The sequence below is a fragment of the Mus musculus genome, chromosome 4 (assembly GCF_000001635.26).
Source record: "Mus musculus strain C57BL/6J chromosome 4, GRCm38.p6 C57BL/6J".
Taxonomy (NCBI): Eukaryota; Metazoa; Chordata; class Mammalia; order Rodentia; family Muridae; genus Mus; species Mus musculus.
The window spans coordinates 99,096,768-99,119,678 of NC_000070.6; the positions used below are offsets into that span (position 1 = coordinate 99,096,768).

The 22,911-nt window shown below is 42.3% G+C and overlaps 1 protein-coding gene and 1 pseudogene across 11 annotated transcripts in view; both read right to left on the reverse strand.

The window, feature by feature from the left end:
* Dock7 (dedicator of cytokinesis 7) overlaps positions 1–22,911 on the reverse strand; it is a 194,295-nt gene that overhangs the window by 160,109 nt on the left and 11,275 nt on the right. The gene's annotated exons all lie outside the window — the stretch shown is intronic.
* On the reverse strand, positions 6,183–7,066 carry Gm12852 (predicted gene 12852; annotated as a pseudogene).

Below are 22,911 nucleotides of genomic sequence, written 5' to 3' on the forward strand. Positions count from 1 at the left end.
GGGCATCTTCTGGATAAATGCCCAGGAGAGGTATTGCTGGATCCTCCGGTAGTACTATGTCCAATTTTCTGAGGAACCGCCAGACTGATTTCCAGAGTGGTTGTACAAGCCTGCAATCCCGCCAACAATGGAGGAGTGTTCCTCTTTCTCCACATCCACGCCAGCATCTGCTGTCACCTGAATTTTTGATCTTAGCCATTCTGACTGGTGTGAGGTGGAATCTCAGGGTTGTTTTGATTTGCATTTCCCTGATGATTAAGGATGTTGAACATTTTTTCAGGTGCTTCTCTGCCATTCGGTATTCCTCGGGTGAGAATTCTTTGTTCAGTTCTGAGCCCCATTTTTTAATGGAGTTGTTCGATTTTCTGAAGTCCACCTTCTTGAGTTCTTTATATATGTTGGATATTAGCCCCCTATCTGATTTAGGATAGGTAAAGATCCTTTCCCAATCTGTTGGTGGTCTTTTTGTCTTGTTGACGGTGTCTTTTGCCTTGCAGAAACTTTGGAGTTTCATTAGGTCCCATTTGTCAATGCTCGATCTTACAGCACATGCCATTGCTGTTCTGTTCAGGAATTTTTCCCCTGTGCCCATATCTTCAAGGCTTTTCCCCACTTTCTCCTCTATAAGTTTCAGTGTCTCTGGTTTTATGTGAAGTTCTTTGATCCACTTAGATTAGACTTAACATTTATCTCTTAGCTTTTGTCAATATTTTTGCTGGCTAGATGTTAGCTTCCTTTGCAAAACAGAAAAAGATTAAGTTTTAAGAGGACTTTTAAAAGAAATTACCTCCAGGTAACTACCTAGATCTGCCTAAGATAACAATGGTTTTAACCTCTTGTTTCAAGAATAGTGCATGGTAGGACAGAGAGATGGCTCAGCCTACCAAAGTATTTGTCACTCAGGCCTGGTAACCTGAGTTTTATCCTTGGACTTCACATAAAGATGGAAGGAGAGAAACTGATTCCATAAAGTTCCCTGTCATCTGACTTCCACACTCCCACATGCATCACACAGACACATGCATCACACAGACACATGCATCACACAGGCACATGTATCACACAGACACATGCATCATGGAGATACATGCATCACACAGACACATGCATCATGCAGATACATGCATCACGCAGGCACATGCATCATGCAGATACATGCATCACGCAGGCACATGCATCATGCAGATACATGCATCACGCAGGCACATGCATCACACAGGCATATGTATCACGCAGGCACATGCATCATGCAGATACATGCATCACGCAGGCACATGCATCATGCAGATACATGCATCACGCAGGCACATGCATCACAGACATGCAGACACCCATCACATTCCGACATGCATCACATTCTCTCATGTACCACACTCCCACATGTACCACACATAAACATGCATCACACATAAACATGCATCAAACAGACACATGCATCACACAGATATATGCACCACACATACACATGCATCACACAGACACAACATGTGAGGAATATAATGAAAGTTACATGCAGCATGGAGACTCCGTCATCTGATAAAAGTGAAAGAGCCAGTTCCAAATTTAAAAGCCACATTGGTCAACTGTGGAAAGGCTCAGAGAATTGGTTGTGGCTTCTATCTGTTTCTGTGCCCCACACAGAACAGCCACTCAAGGTTCTTTCTAATTAATATGCTAGATGGAAGGTCCTCCCACATGTGCATGCATGTGTATGTGTGTGTGTGTGCATTTAGGTGTGTGTACAAGGGCACATGAGTGGAGATACACTCAGAAATGCACATGTAAAGAGGTCATATGACAACGTCAGGTGTCATCTGCCTTGTTTTTTTTGAAACCAAGTCTCTCAATGGCCTGGATCAGATCCACTCGATAAGCTGGCTAAGTAGCGAATCCCAAGGATCTGCCTGTCTCTGCCTCTCCAGTACTAGGATTCAAAGTACAAACCGCTTCACTCGAATTTTGTGTGTTGGTGCTGGGGACCTAGTTTAGTTCTTCATGCTTGTATGACTGGAACGTAACCAACCAAGCTACCTCTGCAGTACCCACAAGTTTTTATCTGGGCTTACAGTTTCAAAGGGTTCTTTCAGTGCATGGTCACTCAGTCCCATGTGCTTGGCAAAACATCATGGTGGCAGAGGTATACGGTACCGAAGCTTCTTCATGGTGAACAGGAACCAGAGAGAAGGAACAGACATGAAGAGGCCAGAGCAAGACATAGATAGCCCCAGGGACACCTCCAGTGCGTACATCTGTGATTAGTCCCCATTTCCTATCATCACCTCCCAATTACACCAGCTTATTATGGATCTATCAAGAAAATTAACCTCATTATGTCAAAACCCTCATGATCTACTCTTCTCTAGAGATGCCCTCTGAGACTCGCCCAGGTGTGCTTCACTAACTTACCTAGGCCTATTAATCCAGTCAAGTTGACAGTCAAGACTATCACAGCCGTCTCTCTTTGAAGTATGACCTCAAACTAAAGAGCATGCTCAGGAACACCTTCCTTCACTTAGTATGCCCCGGAATGTACTCAACCCTAAAAGGCTGACTGACATGAGGACGTATAGGCTCCCAGAAAAAAAAAATTTAAAAAAAAGGGGGGGGGGGGCTGGTGAGATGGCTCAGTGGGTAAGAGCACCCGACTGCTCTTCCAAAGGTCTGAAGTTCAAATCCCAGCAACCACATGGTGGCTCACAACCATCTGTAACAAGATCTGACGCCCTCTTCTGGAGTGTCTGAAGACAGCTACAGTGTACTTACATATAATAAATAAATAAATCTTAAAAAAAAAAAAAAAGAATCCCCATTTGTCCCACAAAGTTTAGGAAATAACTTTCATATTCTCCTTGCCTGTTTCAGATAATAAATCTTTCTCCATCCTTCTTGGCATCACACTCACTGACAGATGAAGTCATTACATTAGTTAAACCACTGATACCAAGCATCCTAGACGTGCAGGGAAATGCAGGCAACAACAGACTAGACCATACAGGGAGTAAACTAATCAGGGTGGCAACATACCAAGAGAGATGAAAAAACCTCCTTTTAACTGCAATGAGCTTGACTCAAGCCATAGGGAAGGCAGATCTATAAACATTTTCTTCGATAGAAGCATAAAAAAATCAAGAGTCATTTTCTCTAGCATAGCAGTAATGCAACAGCTGAAGATAGAAACGTGGTGGGAAAAACAAAACTGTACAGTGAGGTATCAAGAATCGGGCTTCTCCAGCATGACGTGGTCACTCTTCAATAACAGCTTCACAGCCTCTCTGAGAAATCACCGTAAAGGTGTGAGATCTGAAATGTGCTGCACAGGCTCCTGTTTTTAACACCAACCCCCAGTTGAGCACTATTTTGAAGTTTCAAGGGGCAGGGTCTTCCTGGTGGAAGGAAGTCACTCAACATGGGCCTCTGGAGGTTCCAGCCATGGCACATTTCACACCTTTGACTAAACCACTCCATTACGCCATTCTGGCTCTGACAAACTGCAAACCTCTGAATGGCTGAGTGGAAAAAACATTTCCGCAATTGTTTCTGTCTCAGCAGCACTAAGTAACGAATGCAACTGGCTCTGTGCATGCCATTTATCCCCTATTTTGTGTAAATATTTCAAAACAGGTTATTAAAGAAAATGCATATTCTCTAATTGTGTTGACATTTTCCTATCAAGAACTATTTTATTGGGACTAAAGAGATGGCTCTGTGGTTAAGAGCGCTAGCTGTTATTATAGAGAACCCAGTTTCATTCAAGCACCCACATGGTGGCTCACATCCCTGTGTAACTCCAGTTCCAGAGGACCCAGCACCCTCTTCAGTCCTCTAGAGGTGCCAGGCATGCACGTGGTGCACAAACATTCATCCATATAAAGTAATACTAAAGCACGCAAATACATTAAATAATTTGATTGTTTTGAAAGAACTATCTATCCTTTTGTGGTAAGTGAATACTACCCCACTAACTACACCTACACTTGGCTCCTCCTGACAGGAAGAAAAGCCTGTCAAAGCAGGACTCCATCTCACTTAAGCTAACAGCTTCCAGAAGGGTCCCTAGTACATACAGAGTCCTTAGAAAATGCTCAAGAGCCAAAAGGAGAAGTAAGAACAGAGACCGAAATCCTATTCCTTCCCTCAAAAGCAGGTGACCACTGACGCTGCTGGGCTCCGGAAGATGGAAGCCACCCCCACCCCACAATCTCAGCACCAGTTTGGGAGACAGAGAGAGGAAGCAAATGAGTAGACGTGAATTTGGAGCGTGCCTAGAACGCATCACTCCACAGCTTCAGAGGAAACTAGTCTGAGAGTGCTGATGGTTTAACTCATCTGAAACAGGACCTGCCTCGGCTATCACTGTATGGTGCCTTTTGCTGGGGACAAACTGTCTTCAAGGATTTCTCTAGAAGCCTGGTTGACCTCATTTACATACCAAAGAGGGTTTTTAAAAAGCTAACATTTAGCATAATATTCTCTGATTTAATGTAAAAGTTTTAAGCAATTTCAGATATGTAACCTGTTTACTTAGCACAAAATAATTTCTATCTTTAGTATATCAGCAAAAGGCTGTTTTCAGGGAGTTACTGTGGAAACAGGCAATAAGATTTTGCAGGAAAGAGAAAAATAAAACATCAAAACACTGGCATAAGAAAAATCTTTAAAACAAAATATATAAAAGAAGCTACATGCATTCAATAAAAATTCACACGCAAAAAAAAAAAAAAGTTTTTCTAGCTGGGCAGTGGTGGTGCACGCCTTTAATCCCAGCACTTGGGAGGCAGAGGCAGGCAGATTTCTGAGTTCGAGGCCAGCCTGGTCTACAGAGTGAATTCCAGGACAGCCAGGGCTACACAGACAAACCCTGTCTCCAAAAAAAAAAAAAAAAAAGGAAAGGAGAGAGAGAGATAGCTCAGTGGTTAAGAGCACTGACTGCTCTTCCAGAGGTCCTGAGTTCAATTCCCAGCAACCACATGCTGACTCACAGCCATCTGCAATGGGATCTGACGCCCTCTTCTGGTGTGTCTGAAGACAGCTACAGTGTACTCATCTACATAAAATAAATAAATAAATCTTTTTAAAAATTATCTCTCTCATTACTACTTTCAAATCCACAGTGAAATCTCTCAAATGTAAACCTTTAACCATTTAATACCTTCACGGATATACTTCATACAAAAAAAAAAAATAAGAAAGAGCAAATCATTATTTTTTTAGGTGTGTATGCATTATACTCACTACCTTTTCTTCATAAGTTATATTTGGAAATCTTTCCCAATCAGCACATAAAATTAATAATACAAGCAAAATCTGTCAAGCACTTACAGTGTGTCAAATAAAAAGTTATATTTAATATTCAGGAACACCCCATGAAGCAAGAACTATATAAGGATATTGAAGCTTCAAGGTCATTATGGTTACATAATTAACTAGCAATGAAGCCAAGATGTGAACATAGCGAATCCACAGGTAACCACTGCTAACCTGCTCTACAGTCCATTCTGCAGATAAACTGAAGTGTATGTAACAAGCCTCTGTCAGTGAACATTGGGCTACTTCTAGTTTTCCCCAACATTATCACTAGAATGCTCCTGCAAACATTTTTTCCTAAATGGAGAATTATGGGTTACTTTTGTCTTTCTTCTGGGCCTCTCATATTTCCAAATTTTCTGAAACAAATTATTTCATGAGAAAAATAGGTTCAGAAACTATAAAATAACAGGCACTAAAAATGATAGGGACAAGGTTTAAGTTCAAATCTATAACTATTTATAGGCCTAGCTATAAATAGTTGTCATTTTAGCACTTTAAAGGTGGAGGCAGGTGGATTGCCATAAGTTCCAGGCTGCTTGAACTACAGTAAGACACTACCTCAAAAAGAAAAAAGTCGTGGGGGGAGAGGGGCGTAATATGTGTATATAACACAGGTATATGATGTAAATATAGTATCTATTATAGGTAAAGTCACATGCCACCCACACACACTTCCATGGAATCAAGTTTTCAAAAGCAAGCAATTCTGGTTATAGTTCATTTTAATTATTTCTCTATTTCTCCAAATTTCACTCAACAGCTCAGGTAAAGACGGTGAAAAATGCCTAAAGTACAAACTAACAGATTAACAGAAACCCTGCTGTTTGAAGGTATGTCTCTGTATTTTGAATTGTTTTTGTTGTTGTTGTAGATTTTAGTTTCATCATGATGTTTAATCTAGCATGAATGTTGCCCAGAAAGGCTTGTACAAACACTTCTCCAGCATGTCTCCTAGAGACATTTCACCCACTGCTCTGTTTGGCCTCTTGCCTCTCTCTTCAGCAATGGTGAGGCGGATTCCTTTTCCTCTGGGAAAAGGGATCCATGGTTTGTTGTCCTTGCCAACAACAAAAATGTTGGACAGCCGAGTGGCAAAGCTGTTGCCATGGGCATCTTTCACATGAACCACATCAAAAGAGCCAGGATGTCTCTCTCTGATGGTGATTACATCAATTCTTCCCAAGTTAGCACCTCCAGTCACCATACACAGGTTCCCAGTGTCAAACTTGAAGTCAGTTATTTTGCCTGTTTCCAAATCAATCTGAATGGTGTCATTCACCTTGATGAGGGGATCAGGGTACTGAATAGTATGAGCATCATGGCTCACCAGATGTGGAATTCCTTTTGTGCCCACAAAGCTCTTTCTCACTTTGTACAACTTGGACTTGGCCTCCTCGGGTGTAACACGATGAACAGCAAAGTGACCCTTGGTGTCATAAATCAGACGGAAGTTCTCTCCGGCCTTGTCAATGCTGATGACATCCATAAACCCAGCAGGGTAGGCTATATAGGTCCTGACTTTCCCACCAATCTTAATGAATCGCTGCATGCAAATCTGTTCCTTAGGAAAATGATGAGAGGCAGGCATTCCCTCAGCTTGTGAGGACCAGTGGATGGACGATGAGCAGACCTGCCAGTCAACTTTTCCAGCACCCAATGTTTTGGAGCAGCTATGCGCTTAAGGTGTTTTTTGGGACCACGAGCCAAGGCTGCGCTGAGAACGGAAAGAGACTCACCTTCTTCCGGCGAACAAGAAATTCTGTATTTTAAATTGTTAATTCCATAGAACTAAGTGCAGAAAATTAAGTGCTGGCAGGATTCTGGTGTTGTCATTTCTATGGCCCATCCCCAGATTTTCTACTTTGTAAATATTCTTCCTTCCTCATCTGCTCAAAGGCAATCTAGAAATGTATCAGAGGTTGTCTCACCACTGATTGGTCGTAATAAAGCAATCGCTGAAGCAGGAAGTAGGGGGTGGAACTTCCAGGCAGGGGATTGATGCAGGAAGAGGGAAAATCAAAAACCAACATGGAGGGGAGCAAGCATGGACCAGAGTGGAGCAGAAGCAAAGGAGAGTAGAGCTAGCCACGTGGCAGATAGCAGGCTAGATAGATGGGTTAAGTTAGATGCATTACCTGAGAGACTGCCCCAGCAAAAGGCCCAAGCTTTAAACTTTATTAGCAGCCTCCATGTCTTACATTTCCCACTGGGGGGTCCAAGAAAGTCCCACTATAAAACATTCCAAAAACTAACAGATTAACAGGAACACTTCAATGGCAGCCACCATCATTACAATCTATCTCATGTCTTTCATGGACTCTGGGCAGAACTCAGTTGAGACATGGTCTTTGGGTCACTTTTATGTGAACTTGTCTAAAGTCCTTAGCATGAACCAGAGGACTGGACCAGGCTAAGATGTAGACAACAGGATGAAAAGAGTCCTTCTACTTGATTTCCGGACACCATGTGTCAAAGCTCTACAAGGTACTGTGTTAAGGAGAAAAGCACGTCACCGACAGAGTGATTTCACAGGGCATTTCAGTATGTCTTAGTTTCCTCTACTACCACACAGCAACAACACTGTTCCCCACTTTATAGAACATATTAAATTATAATACAGAGAGAAACAAACAAAAACAAAAAAGGCACCTATGAATGCCAGCGCTTACTTAAAATTAACAAGTGGCAACAGGTGGGGAAAAGTCTACAGTAAAAGCCAATCCTCCTCCTCCTCCCCCTCACAAAGAATAAAAGACATTTAACCCAGTCCTTAAGAATAGAGTTTTCGGGGTTGGAGAGATGGCTCAGTGGTTAAGAACACTGACTGCTCTTCCAGAGGTCCTGAGTTCAATTCCCAGCAACCACATGATGTCTAATAACCATCTGTAATGGGATCTGACACCCTCTCCTGGTATGTTTGAAGACAGCTATAATTGTAAAAGGAGAGAGGGAGGGATCTTTTTTTTGTTTGTTTTTTATTAAAAATTTTTTATTAGATATTTTCTTTATATACATTTCAAATGCTATCCCGAAAGTTCCCTATACCCTCCCCTCGCCCTACTCCCCTACCCAGTCACTCCTACTTCTTGGCCCTGGCGCTCCCCTGTACTGAGGCATATAAAGTTTGCAATACCAAGGGGCCTCTCTTCCCCATGATGGCCGACTAGGCCATCTTTTGATACATATGCAGCTAGAGACACGAGCTCTGGGGGTACTGGTTAGTTCATATTGTTGTTCCACCTATAGGGTTGCAGAACCCTTTAGCTCCTTGGGTGCTTTCTCTAGCTTCTCCATTGGGAGCCCTGTGTTCCATCTTATAGATGACTGTGAGCATCCACTTCTGTATTTGCCAGGCAATGACATAGCCTCATACGAAGCAGCTATACCAGGGTCCCTTCAGCAAAATCTTGCTGGCATATGCAATAGTGTCTGGGTTTGGTGGCTGATTATGGGATGGATCCACAGGTGGGATAGTCTCTGGATAGTCCATCCTTTCGTCTTAGCTCCAAACTTTGTCTCTAACTTCTTTCATGGGTATTTTGTTCCCTATTCTAAGGAGGAATGAAGCATCCACCCATTGGTGTTCCTTCTTCTTGAATTTCTTGTGTTTTGCAAATTGTATCTTGGGTGTTCTATGTTTCTGGGCTAATATCCACTTATCAGTGAGTGCATATCTAATGACTTCTTCTGTGACTGGGTTACCTCACTAAGGATGATATCCTCCAGATATATCCATTTGCCCAAGAATTTCATAAATTCATTCTTTTTAATAGCAGAGTAGTACTCCATTGTGTAGATGTACCACATTTTCTGTATCCATTCCTCTGTTGAGGGGCATCTGGGTTCTTTCCAGCTTTTGGCTATTAATTAGTAAGGCTGCCATGAACATAGTGGAGCATGTGTCCTTATTACCAGTTAGAACTTCTTCTGGGTATATGCCCAGAACTGTCTTGCCCACAAGCATATAAAGTAGTCTTTGTGTAAGTTAGATGCTTTAGTTGTTAAATCCTAATTTATTCAAAATTTTTTGTTTTTGTTTTCCTGATTTTTTTTAAGACAAGATCTCCCTCTGAACCCCAGGCTGGCCTAGAATCCCCCTGGCATCAAACTCATTAAATCTTCCTGCCTTAGCTGCAGTACAAAGCACCTCATGTTCTATCCTATCCCTTCCTACAGTATCTGACTACAATTCATAACATACTTGTAGCCAGCAATGATGTACACACCTTTAATCAAGCACTCAGGAAGCAGAGGCAGGGGGATCCCTATGAGTTCAACGCCAGCCCTGTTTGTATAGTAAGATTCTTTCTGAAAACAAAACCAACCAACCAAAAACTCCACTGTGAAAATCTGAATGTTCTTTTCCTTAGATCATGAAGAAAGTGAGGGTTTTTGTCGGCTCAGATTATGCTGGAGGTTCTAACCAATGAAATAGGAGGAGAAAAAGCAAGTGTGCGGAAGAGCAGAGGGGAAACCACTCCAGTCTGGAGTGTTACAGCACGAGGCTGCCATTCTCAGCCAAAAGTTGCATAAGGGGTATCAGGAGGCAAACCCCAGGTCCCAGCCCTGCATTAGCCTGAGTGGAAAGGAAGAAGCATGAAACACGGATATGGAGAACTTGCCTGCACTCTACACGGCATTCCCAGGGGAGACAGACTGCTATAGTGAAAGTCCCCTTATCAAAACCTAAACCACTGGGAAACAGGTCTGACCATGGAACGCACCTATTATGCTGTCAGGCGCTGAGCCCTGAAATGTCACTTACTGGCTGAGAGATGAAGTGACCAGATAAATTCTTTCTCCACGGAGACTGAGTCAGCAAGAAAAGAGATGCAAGTAATGCTTTCAGGATGGATTACACTGCAAAAGACCCACCCCTGAGGCCAGCCTGAACACAAGTTACAAGAAGTGTGGTCATGGGAGAGGTGTCAAAAAAGAAAAAGAGTGTGGCCATAAAGATATCGCACACCACCCAGTAGAAGCCAATACTCTCTTAGATTTTGAGAAGCTACGATGACAGAACATCATCTGACTGACCAGTCAGGATTAAGAGTGATCAGCAACAGTGAGAGCACACATCATAAGAGAGCCAGGCTGCTGGAAATTAGCACAATCATTAAAATGCTTGCTGCAGGGCTAGAGAGATGGTTCAGCGCTTAGAGCACCCCAGGGCCTGCTGGCCAATCGTCCAGACAAATGAGGGAGCTCTGGTCTCAAAAAACAGGATGGAGAACAAATGGGGACGCCACCCGACACTCACCTCTGGCCTCCACACATGCACACAGACAAAGCATAAAGACACACACACACATACACACACACACATATGAGGAGGGAGGGGGAGTGGAGGGGGTCGTCCTGCTGACCTTGTTCCCACGAAGGATGTTCCACTCATAAAACAGGCAATCTGGGAGTTAGAGGAGGAGAAAGAGGCCAAGGGGTAAGAGAGAGAAACATCTGGAGTGAAAAGAAAAAGAAATAAAACTGTCTCTTACTTATCAAGACGATACTCCATACAGAAAACTCTAAGGAACCCATGAAAAGACAGTAAAATAAACACACTTAGCAAGTATCCTAGGATACTACTTCAATATTCAAAAATCAACAGTATTTATATATCCTAGCAATGAATAAACCCATTAAATAAACCTTTGTATGGTAACATCCCAAACAAAAGTAGTTTAAAATAAACTTACCAAAAGGAGAAAAAGACTAGAAGAGCAAGGCCAAAAGAAGGTAGAAGAGGTGACAGCTGTACACTGAAAACCTAAATCTACTGAAAGGAAACCAAGTAAGAGACTAGGAATGTAGCTTAGCCAGCACAGTATCTGCCTAGCATGAAGCCATGCCTGTACCATGCACACTTGTAATCCCAGCACTGGGGAAGTAGAGGCAGTAAGATCAGAAGTTCAAGGTCTCTTGGCTACAAGGCAAATCCACAGCCAGGCTGGACTACAGGAAATCCTGTGTCAAAACAAAATGACATCCCACTTAGGATTGAGCATTACATGGTCACTTCTCTACAGCTAGATCAGCCCTTCCACGGCTGGTGAGACAGCAAGGAAGAAAGAAAAGAATATAAGAGCCAAGCGATGGGGAGACCCAAGCAGACAGACATCTGGACCTGACCTGGCCACAGCACTCATGAGCCTACTGCAGCTGTGTTAAAACCAGCACAAAAATGAGCCCAGCAACATTTCATCACGGATCGGGGAGGAGTCTCTGAGTGTGTCCTTTACTTCAGTGTGAAAGTCACTAAGTTGCCCTTGCTCCAGTAAGTATCCTACCCATATTCAGGCAAGGACCCCTAATTAAGCTTAATCCCCCCACAAACCATGAACATAGGGGTGTATCCTTATTGGGGAAAAACAAAAAAGCAAAAACATTTCATCAGGAAAAGAAATAGGGAAAAGAGAGCAAATACATACATACATACACATACACACACACACACACACACACACACACACACGAAACTGTCTAAGAATTTTTAAAAATAAAATGCTGAATAAAATCTAAGTGAACAAAGACTGCCCATGTCATGAAAAGCTCAGTCTTGTCTAGAGGGTCATTCTCCCCACACTCTTGTACAGAGACAAGGCAATACCTGTCAAACTTCCAACAGGGTTACCGCAAACCATAGCACACTTTATATTAGTGCTGACCCTAAACTGTGCAAAATATCTAGAACAGCTAAAACGACTTGAATTAGAAGTTACATGTGAGGACTCACACCGACAGCCTTCAAAACTCACTACAAGGCAACGGTAATCACAACAGTGAGAGTCTGGTCTCAGCATAAAGGAGTCAGTGACTCGGAACTGAAGATGGCACACACCTAGGAGGCAGAGGATGGATACTTCAACAGCATCTGCTGCTATGCAGCTTGGGTAAGTAAGATCCTGTCTCAAAACACATGCAACAAGAATCAGAACTCTCTCTTGTTTAGCACCAGCTAACATGGTAACTGTATGTGTTACCACTGAGGGAGAGGCATGCCAGATGCACATGTGGAGCCCAGGCTCACCTCCACCTTTACCTGGATTGCCAGGACTGAACTCAGGTGGGCAGGCTCGCACAACAAGCGCTTTCCCACTGAGCTCTCACCAGCCTACAACTAACTTTTAAAATTCAGTGCAGAATGAATACATTGTATAATAATCAAATTAGAAAATTAGGACTTCTGAATTCCTAAACATCTTTTGTTGTTGTTGTTGTTGTTGTTGTTGTTGTTGTTGTTGTTGTTGTTGTTGTTGAGAGATGGATTAGCAGTTTAGTGCACTGCTCATCCAGAGGACCTGGGTTCAAAACCCAGCACCCACATGGAGGCTTACAACCATCTGTAACTCCAGGTCCAGGGCATCCAACACTCTCTTCCGGCATCAGCAGGCACCCACATGCATGTGGTGCACATGCATATATACATAGAGCCAACACTCATACACCGAAATTAAAATAAATCTAAAAAGAACTAAAACCAGAGGCTGGAAAAATGACTCAGTGGTTAAAAGCACTTGTTCTTGCAGGGGACACAGGTTCAGCTCCTAGAATCACATGGTAGCTAACAACCATTTGTAACTCCAGTTCCAGAGGATCTGATACTGTCTTCTGACCTCCTTGGATACTAGGCACACACACATACATGGAGGCAAAACAGTCATACACGTGAAGTAAAGCAAATACATCTTTAAAAAGTTCAAAAATTAAAACCAAGTGTGGAAACAAAAATAAGTACACAAATGTTCATAGAGGCACATTCATAATAACAAAAGACAGACCCTACTCACATGTCCATTAAGCGATGAATGAAGAAACAAAATGTGCTATGTAAGACGGGACACAACTCATTCATAAAAAGTAAAAATAGGAGTATGTACTATAGCATGGAAAAAACACAGCAATATGCTTTTAAAAGCCACACACAAAAAGACTGCATGCTACATAACTCCATTTATGTAAACTGTTCAGACAAGGCTGACACAGAGACATAAAAGCTAGACCAGCAGTTAGTTACCCAGGGTTTTAAGTGAAAATGGAGACCAACTTAAACCTGGCACACAGCTCTTCTCAGGTGCCAGCAATGTTCTACAATCGTAAATTTACTAAAAATCACTCGCTGTGTACTTCAAGATCTATTCATTTATTTTATATAACATCAGTGCTCTGTTTTCATGTACACCAGACCAGAAGAGGGACTAGGGAATCATTCCATTACAGATGGTTCTGAGCCACCATGTGGGTGTTGGGACTGAACTCAGGACCTCAACCACTGAGCCATCTCTCCAGAACCTCACCTGTATACTTTAAATAAATTGTATGGCATGTAAAATATACCTCAATAGGATGAGTGGGACGTCTCAGAGCATAAATTGACTTGCCATGAGAGCCTGCTCACCCAAGTTCAGCTCCACAACCTACGGTAGGAGAGACTCAACTCCAGAAAGTTGTCCTCTGCCCTCCACATGTGTAGTGTGGTACATGTCCATGGTCCATGCACACTGATAACAAGTGAGGTTAAATTATATACAGTAATAGAGCCAGGTCTCCTGTGACTGGGGCTGCTCTGAGAGAATCAGGGAATGATATTAACCAAAGAAAGGACAATGGAGAGAGCTGAAAGAGAGCCAGTGCAGAGAGGCAGAGACAATTTGGGACCCAGAAACATGTACCACTAGCCCTGTATCTTTACCAATAATTATAACAATCATCAAAGTGCTCATATAGATGAGAGGGTTGGCTCAGCTCTCTGGTGAGTGTGTGCACATGTATGAGAAATTCAAAATCCAAAAAGTAAAACCAGGGAAACATCCTGTGAAGGTCATGAAAAGTCACTGTGGTGGTCTGAGTAAGAATGGCCCCCACGGGCTCCTATGGTTGAATGCTTGCTCCCCAGTTAGACCTGTCTGGGAAGGATATGGAGGTATGTCCTAGTTTGAGGAGGTGTGTCACTGGAGGATGTAATGGGGGTGCAGGATGTAAGCACTCAGGACTGCTCATGGACTAACCCTCTGAAACTGTGAGCACCCGCCTCCCCACTTCCCCACCTCGCTAAACGCTTCCTTTTATACGCTGCCTTGGTCATGGTGCCTCTTCACAGCAATGGAACAGTAACTAAGATAGGCATTACGGTCTGAGCTAAGTTTTTTTAAAACTTAAATTACAGGGAATCCATAGCCAGCTAAGATCAAGGTAATAATGAGTCTCTTTGAATTTTACCAGTTCTACTTCAATTTAAGGGAGAATATGGAACAGTTAAAATGATTAATTTCAAAGGTTAAAGAATGCATCACCCAAGCACGAGGGCTGGGGATCTGAGCTCAGATCCCCAGCGTTCCCAGAGATTCCAGGTTGACAAGGGAGAAACCCTGTCTCAATAAGTAAGGTGGAGGGTAATCAAAGAAGACATCTAACACAGAGAGAGGGGAAGGGAGAGAGGAAGAGAGGATAAGTAAAAGTATTAATTTTATTTTGTATGTGTGAAAGTGTTTGTACATGTGTGTTCCTGTGGAGGTCAGAGGTCAGCCCTGGGTGTCATTCCTCAGGTACCATCTACCTTGTTCTATGCGATGGGGTCTCTCACAGAGCTGAAGCTCCCTGATAATGGCCGGCCAGAGAGCTCCAGGGATCAAACTGTCACCAATTCCCCAGCACTGGGATTACATAGGCATGCCACTACACATGGCTTATCTATGTGGGTTCTTGTGCTAGCACAACAAGCACTTCACAGACTGAGCCATCCCCCTGCTCCCAAATTAACTCTGAAGAGCATCTGCCACTGAGTATGACCAGCACTCTTACCTTACTTCCTCTCACTAGAAACACTTTCTGTTTGGTAAGGAACTTACTCCTTGAAACCCAAGTGGGGCTGACATCATTACACTCCCTCCACGCCAAGGAAGGGCAAGGAACCCAGGACTGACCAGACTCTTGTACATCCCTAAACACAGCACTTGCTTCAAGGAAGCACGGCTACCTGAAGCAGATGGGTAACTGAGCTCCTCATAGGAGCTGAGCCTAGAGCTGTGGAATCTCATTGAGATTGTTTTGGTTTGGGGTTTTGGTGTAAAGTCTGAGCTACAAAGACAGCAGTCCTCCTGCAACATTTGTATCCCCTAATCCAATCTTAACTAACAAGAGTCAGCACTTCTTTGTGTACGCAAATGAATTTGATTTGAGCTTCTGTGATTGCATTTTTAAAATTCCCTTGGTTTAAAAAATAAAGCCAGTGAAAAGGTAACAAGACATCCAAAGTGGCCAGGAAGCCCACGTGACAAACAAGGCAGAGCAGGACTTAATCCAGGACCCTGAGCTGCCTAGAACAGGAAGGCAAGGGCCCCTGCTACAAAATCCTCTACTGACCCAGGAACTCTTTCTCTGTCCACAGATACTCTTGGTGGCCAGCAAGCACATCTGCCAAATGCTCTCTCTCCAGCTCTTTGTAAAGCAGCAGCCAGGAAGACATGCCTCCACCCTCCATCACTTCTTATCTTTCTGAGCCTCACCCCACTTTCTCTTGTTCCCTGGGACTAAATTTCCCAAACAAAGCCCAGATTCTCAATCCTTAGCCTCTGTTTCTAGGGAATGCAGTCTGAAAGAATTTGTATAAAGAAAAGAGAGAGAAGAGAAGAGAAAAGAAGAAATGCAAAAAAAGAAAGAGGGGTTGGAGAGATGGCTCCACGGTTAAGAGCACTGAATCTTCTTCCAAAGGTCTTGAGTTCGATTCGCAGAAACTACATGGTGCCTCACAACCATCTGTAATGGGATCTGAAGACAGCTACAGTGTACTCATAATACATAAATACATAAATCTTAGGGAAAAAAAGAGAGAAACTATCTCTCAGCAACCACCTAGCTCAAGAGTGAGGCACAGAATGCTTTGCCTTTGAGATCATAGAGTACAATGCCGAACGGGAATGGTAATAATCGCACAGAAATGCAAGTTAATACACAGCTTTCCATCACTACAACAAGGAACTTTACATAAGTGACTCATAAAGACAAAAGTTGTGTGTAGGGTCACTTTCAGAAGTTCCAGTCTATGCCAAGAGGCCCCTTTGCTTTAAGCCCATAGTAGGTAGATAACACATTGTAGAGGACAAACATGGCAGAGCAAAACCAGTCACCTATGACCAGAAAGCTAAAGAGAACAAGGAATAGACCGGTGCCCAATCCCTTCAATACCATGCTTCTGGTGACTCTTAAATGACCCATCAACTTTCCAAAAGCCACTTGGGGGCCACTTGTTAACACGCAGGTCTTTGAGACATATCAGGATCGAAATACAGAGCAAAATAAAAAAAAAATATTTAAATAAATGGATGAATAAATAAATACTGTTAATAGTTGAAAAGGAACAAACAAAATTTTATAACTCACAGAAAATATGACTAATATATACCGAAAATATCAAAAAAAAAAAAAACCTACAGACATGCTTTATAACCAGAGCTCAGTAAGACATAGCTAGATATAAAGTTATTGGATACCTGAAATAAACCTAACCAAAGCCATGCCAGGACCTCACTGACAAACCATGAAGCTTTGTTCCTGTGATGAGAAAGTTCTAAATAACAGAAAAGAGATGCTGTGGATTGTGCACTGCAAACTCAGTATTAAAACCAAACTGATGGTTAAGTTCAACATAACTCCAATATAATTCTAATAAGGTGTGGCTGGGAAGTTTTGTTTTTTTACTTTTGGGAGGATATAGTCTAAAATTTCATAGAATATCAACGGGTTAAAGGAAGCCAAGATGCTTTAAAAAAAAAAAGGGGGGGGGAATAACTGGTTTGCTAAATTCTGAAGCTGATTAAAATTAAAACCACCCTAACTGGTGAAAAGACACATACCACATCTACGAACAAAACCAGAAATTATGGCAGAGGTGTAAGAGCACACCAGTAAGGAAAGGATAATTCACTCAGGAAACGTAACAAGTTCATTCCACTCACTATTAAGTAAAATGGAATGCAAACCTCAGAGGGAGCAAGTAGAGAGTGTCTGTCAGGACAGACAAGGATAAGGAGCGGTTTCCTATGCTGGAGTCATACTGTACTGGGATTGACTTAGAGTTCAGCTTGGTAGAATGTTTGAGTAGCATGCAGGAAGCCCCAGCTTTCCTCTCCAACATCCATACACTGGGCATAGTTGTTACAGACAAAAAGATCAAAAGCTCAAGCTTGGGCTGCCCCCCACCACATAGGCCAGCTTGGACTACATGAGACCCCATCTCAAAGAAAAAACAAATAAGCAAACAAAGTAATAACATAACAACAGAAAAACATAAGCACTTTAAAACTGAGAACTAGCTTTTCAAAAGTTTCCCTGAAAAGGATAAAAAAATAAGCCATAATGGGGGGTACTCTCCAAATAATCAATAAATGATTAATACACTGATCATATGAAAAGTACCCATACAAAATCACAAAGGAAAAAATTGGGAGGGATGACCACAAAGGTTTAACTAGGGAATTTACAAAACAGGGCATTTCAATAATCAATAAAACACAAAGCACAGCTTAACTTCATTAATAATTCAGTAAATAAAAATTAAAACTTTACTATGAGCTAGCATCATGAATCCAACACACTGACAATCTAATACATTTAAATTATACTGCAAAACTGGCAACCCCAAGTAACAGCAATTACACACAAAGCAACATTGTTGTAGGGGCAAAAACCTCTGCCATCACTTTAGAGAACAGCTTACCCTCACCTAACCCTGGTAAGTAAAACTGCTACAAATAACAACATACTTCAACCAGGAATTCCAGAGTTGCACACACCCTAGAGCAGCAGTTCTCAGGTGTGGCATATCAGATATCCTGCATATCAGATATTTACATTATGGTTCATAACAGTAGCAAAATTACAGTTATGCAGTAACAATGAAATAATCTATGGCTGGGGGTCACCACAACATGAGAGAGTATATTAAAGGCATATAAACATGAGAAGGTTAAGAACCACTGCACTAGAGAAACTGCAGCATAGATGGGTCCCAGAATAAACATACTGTCTAGAAATCAGAAACTTCATCATGGCATACTTATACAATAAAACTCTACAAAAACACACACACAAAAAAAAAATGAATGAATTTCACAATATAATGTTTAGCAAAAGTAGGAGAAAAGAAACAAATAATACAATTCAAATACCTTCAAAATTCAGAAAAGGAAACCTCTATTACTTGGAAATACATCCGCAGATGATAAGAACAAAACACAAAGTAAAGGTTATCCCCCAGACTCAACACAGAGCATTGGAATAATCTGAGAAATGGGTATGCTCTATCTGCCTTGTTGTTTTTTAATTTTTAAATTATGCTTACTATTTCTTGAGGAAGGGGTGCACGCGCATGCCACAGCAGCAAGACGTTTAAAGAGAAACGTATCACAGAAGCCGTGAGATGGTGCAGCAGGTAAAGGCACTTGCCACCAACTGGGCCTGAGTTAGAACCCTGAGGTTCTCATCATAGAAGAGAACTGACTTCTTCCTGCAAGTTCTTCTCTGGCCCCCACATTATGGTATATAGTATACACAAACACATGAACACACTACACACACACACACATACCACACTACACTAAAGCTATTTTTCTAAAGAGGACATACAAAAGTTTTAAAGGAATCTAAATTACAAATGAAAACAATGGAACAGTTAATAATTCCATAAGGGTAGGGTGAAAACACCTCTGACCAGAGAACAAGGTGTAAACTAAAGAATGAGTCAACAAGAGAAAGACCAGATATAGTGAACCTTAAAACACAAGCGAACCTTTGTATTTCCACTCAAAGAAACCTGTACTCCTGATAAGAGCTGTTCCACGGGGAGTCTGCAGCATCTGTGAGTGGAGTGCAGAGAGACCAGGACTGGGATTGCCTAGGGAAGTGTTGACGCACTGAGGCCACACGGAAGCCACACTGAGGTGGCAGGCAAACAAGGAAGTTCCAGCATCCACAGGCACTGGACTTGAACAGTCAAGACCTGATCTAGCAGTACCTAATTGTCCCAAAATTAGACTGAAAGACTCATTCATTACTGTAACTGAAGTTCATTCACTTAGTTTATAGAACAGGGTGCGCACGCGCACGCACGTGCAGAAGAGATGAGAAACCGGGAGAGGGGCTAGATCCTGAAATCAGTACTAAGGCAAAGGGAAGGAAGGTCAAGCGTTAAAAGTTAAGCATGCTCACTCGGCCCAAGCATTCCTGAAAGACAAAGCAGGAAGTAGTCATGATGATGGCATATACCTGATAGAACCGGGACTAGAAACAGAAAACCAGCAATTGGTGGCAGCTAGGAATGCCAGACAACTCAATAGGTCTTTGTTTTACACTGAGACTGGTGTAAGTCTTATATGAAAGGAAAGAAAGGTCTCATAAAAGGGATACAAATGTTAGGATGGAAAGGGGAAAGTGTAGAGCCAAGGTTCTGAGGGAAATGATAAGAAATAGGCTTCAAGATTACAATAGCACATGCCTAGCACATCGGGGGCTAAGGGAGGACGACCAGAGTCCGAAGCCAGCCTGGTTACACAGGGGGACCCTGTCTCAGAGAGAGGAGAGGGGACTCTGAAGTAACCTCATCTGAAAGAAGATGATAATAAAAGGTAAGTGAACTGCTCTGGTCTCACTCCAACGTGTGGCTTAGTACAAAGAGAGTAGATACTAAGCATTAACCATTAGTGCGGCAAGGGCTGGGAGGTAGATCAGAGGAACAGATCACTCCCAGGTTCAATTCTAGCACAACAACAACAGGAAGGGAGGGAGGGAGGGAGGGAGGGAGGGTGGGAGGGAGGAAAAGAATTAGCGAGGATGAGGTAAAAGAAGATCAGGGAAGTCTCTGAGTCCACAGAGAAAAGTGGGCAGCACAGCTGATGACACAGGAACTATAAAGAAAACCAGCCTGGGTCCACACAGTCAGAATCACTAAAAGGTAAGGGGTCAGGCTTGAGCTACTGAAAAGGACTACACTCAGTGCTCTGAAATAAACACCTGCCTGGTCCCTCCCCCCAAAACAAAACAACAACAACAATAACAACAAAACCAAAAAACTTTATTTTTCTGCTTCCTGGCAAAAACTAGAGCTAATCAAAAATGGAAAGACAGGAAAACAAGCATAAAGCTGTGCTGTAAACAGCGGCACCTGGGGAACTCCCCTGAAAAAATATGTTGAAAAAAAAAAAGCACAAATAAAAAGTATGATAACTACAACCAGGGGACAAGGGTCTGAGTGTCAATTTGGGTGCACTGTCTAAACTTTCATTTAGAAAACAGCACTACTAGCCGGGCGGTGGAGGCGCACGCCTTTAATCCCAGCACTTGAGAGGCAGAGGCAGGTGGATTTCTGAGTTCGAGGCCAGCCTGGGCTACAAAGTGAGTTCCTGGACAGCCAGGGCTATACCTATCTCAAAAAAAACAAAACAAAAAAAGAAAAAAGAAAGAAAGAAAACAGCACTACTATTAGCAAGTAGTATCGCAGTGACATAGCAGCAGCAACAGCATTTCTTTTTTTTCTTTTTAAGATTTATTTATCTATGTATATGAGTACACACTGTAGCTGTACAGATAGTTGGAACCTTCATCTGGTTGTTCGGAATTGAATTTAGTACCTCTGCTCCCTCAGGTCGGCCGGGTGGTTTGTGAGCCACCATGTGGTTGCTGGGATTTGAACTCAGGACCTTTGAAAGAGCAGTCAGTCCTCTTACCCGCTGAGCCACCTCACCAGCCCGCAGCAGCAGCCTTTCTTAAGTGCTCATGTTCCGGGCAATTGCAAGGATGTCAAGGATGCTAGTTCATTTATCCTCACACTCACTGCATGGGGCTTCTGGAAACCTAACCAAGATCTGGTGAAATGTTCAGAACTGCCCAGCTACAATGCCACGTAGGCAGAGTTTCAACCTGTGCAATTTGGCCAAAACCAATATTCTTTCTCACATTGTGTGCCTCTCTAGGTTATAAGGATACCTAGTAAAAATGTACACAAATGGCCATCCTCTTATTAAATATCAAGTCACAGGACAAAATGATCCAAATGAAATCCTACATCTTTAATTTGAAAATAGTTGAAACTTCATAAATGCACAAGCCATGTCCTCAAGAAGAAGAAAGAACAAAGAAGCAATTTCTTGATATGGGCAAAATGAATAGGGCTTTGGGAAGCTGAGTTGAAGTAAGCCAGCCAATCAGGTAAACACGAATAAAGAACTTCTTGAAATCACATTCCAGCCTCAAAATACTAACAGCATTCCATGAAAAGGGCTGAAAAAAATAACTCAGCCAGAAAAAGCTGACTAGCATGGTTCTTTATAAAGACTTCTAGACCATCATGATTTTTTTTTCACACAGCAGTAGGTTTTCACAGAGCAATGAATTTCATATATGCATATATTATGGAAAAGACTGTCACTCTGAAGAAAAGGTACTAAGCCTCATTTCATATACATTACAAAAATGAAATAGCTGCTATTTACTAAGCATTACTGCACACACGGCTTTATTCTAAGCACATTAGTTTCTTTAACCTCATAGCAACCCTATGAGAAAAGTTCTAGGATTATCGCCACTTTTAGGGCAAACAGAAATGGAATCAAGTAACTTGGTCAAGTTTAGTCAATGGGTGGCAGGGCCAGGCTGTCAACCCCAGTGTATCCCCAGAAACACTGTGCTGTTTCTGCTGGCAGGAAACTTAAAAGCAGAGCTCCGGTTTCCTCAGAAGTCTTATTTAATGATACTCAGTAAGTTTCTTCAGAAGTCTTATTTAATGATACTCAGTAACAAGGAGGACCCATACTCATCCATAATAGATACCTACTAACTGCGCACAGCATTCTGTCCTTGGTTTTCTCTCTATGACCCTATCAGCATCTCAGGCTTCACTCATCGTCTACTTCCTGATGGTTCTGAATTCGAGGTCCCCATTCTCTCCTACGTCTCAAGCCAGTACCAAAAAGCTAATAGATGTCTCCACTTAATGCTATATAAGCCCCCAAAGCCAAGATGTCTACACCTGAATCCTCACTTCCATCCAATCTTATCCCCAATTCGGAAACCACTTCCTCCTATGCACAGCTCTAGATATGAGTAGATGTCCTTCTATCATTCAGCTGGCTGCACAGCTGGAAAGCTGGGTGGCAGGAAAGGCGCATGGCCCCACTCTTCCTCAACTTCCACTCGCAATCACTCATCACTGCCATGTCTACCTAAACGTCTCCTGCAACAGCACAGGCTTCATTTCCCTGCCTTGATTTTGTAACTTCCAAGGCTAGCCTGACTCACGTTTGAGGCTGCTTTCCACAACAGAGTCTGTTTTCTGTCTTGAGACTAGTTCCATCTGATATCTCCATTCACAGAGAAGAGGCACTATCTATATTTCATACCTTACCCTCAAGGGTGTACTTACTTTATGAGATATAAACTCTAAGATCTATTTAAAAGAATTGTACAAAATGTGTCCTTTAATGGCATGCCTTAAGACCCCAAAACAAAAACTCATACTTTCCAATCCCAATTACAAATGTTCAATGATAATATGGACAATGCACTATTAAGTGCTTTATAAAAAAAATGACCATTTAAAATTCACGACAACCCAAT